The sequence below is a fragment of the Citrus clementina genome, unplaced genomic scaffold (genome assembly GCF_000493195.1).
Source record: "Citrus clementina cultivar Clemenules unplaced genomic scaffold, Citrus_clementina_v1.0 scaffold_3, whole genome shotgun sequence".
In the NCBI taxonomy this organism is placed as follows: Eukaryota; Viridiplantae; Streptophyta; class Magnoliopsida; order Sapindales; family Rutaceae; genus Citrus; species Citrus x clementina.
Window position 1 is genome coordinate 37472143 of NW_006262339.1, and position 1224 is coordinate 37473366.

The window sequence follows — 1224 nt, forward strand, 5'->3', positions numbered from 1 at the left end:
TTTATATCTGGATTTCTTTTTTTTTTAATTTATAACATTACTATTAAATATTTTGCTAGATTGTTCTTGCTCGATGCACATATGATGTTCTCATGTTTCAATAAGAATACTAGGCTTACATTAATTTTGTTTTCCATTAGTAGCAATTGCTTAAGATAAGGATTTTGGTTCTTTTGCTCATTGAGCTAGCAGACAGTAAAACCAAAAAAAAAAAAAAAATAGTGCCCAGCAATACCAGCTATATGTGTTGCAACAAGAATTTTAAATTTATTGCAGCCCACATGCAAACTTATTCTTTAACAAGAAAAAACTGTAGTGCAAAAATAATATCGTACTACAGTTGTATTCAACCGTTGAATTCCAACAAACCCCACCCATCTAAGTAGATTCAACAATAGAATGCAATTATAGCACAGTACCACATTTGCACCATAGCCCGGACCTCTTTAACATAGTGGCGGTGCTCCCCTTTCTATGAAATGCATTTAATGAAACGTGCAACACCTATAAAGAATAGTTCCAATTTATTTTAAGAATAGTGATTTTAGACGACTTCGTAGACAAGAATAGAAATCTATAGGCTTATGTCATCACATTTAGACTAATATAGGAATGATTCATATGTAGGATCTTTTTCTTTTCATTTTAAAAGTAGAGAGCGATGGGGAAATACCAAATCAATTTTCAACCCTTGGTTGTCTTACTTGAATCAGGTTAATCACAATTAGTATATACGTAACAAAAATTTTATATCCAAAATTTATAAATATATAATATATCATCTCAATAAACTTTTGTTCCCCTCCACCTTCTAGAATTGGGGGGCATTTTGAGGTGCCAAATTTGAAAAAAAAAAAAACAAAAAAAAAAACGAAAGAAAAGTATAGTTTCGGTAAATCAATTTTTTAACCCTTGGTTGTCATACTTTTTCAATAAGTAATAATGTATTTAAGAAGGGAGGGAGATGCTTTCACCTCACAATTTGTGTAAGTCCCCATTTCAAAAAGGTTCTTTGAAAAAAATCATATTTTTTCAATAAATCTAAATAGAAAAAAGGTTTAAAATTTTAGTCAATAAGATCTTTTTCTTAACATGAACCTCTTGGTCGTTATTGATCTCTAATGTTAGGATAAGGCAATTTGACTCATGAATTTACTCTCCAAACCCATCATTTCATAATTTTTTTCAATTAGTAATTTGTTCTTTAATTAAATTACATATAAG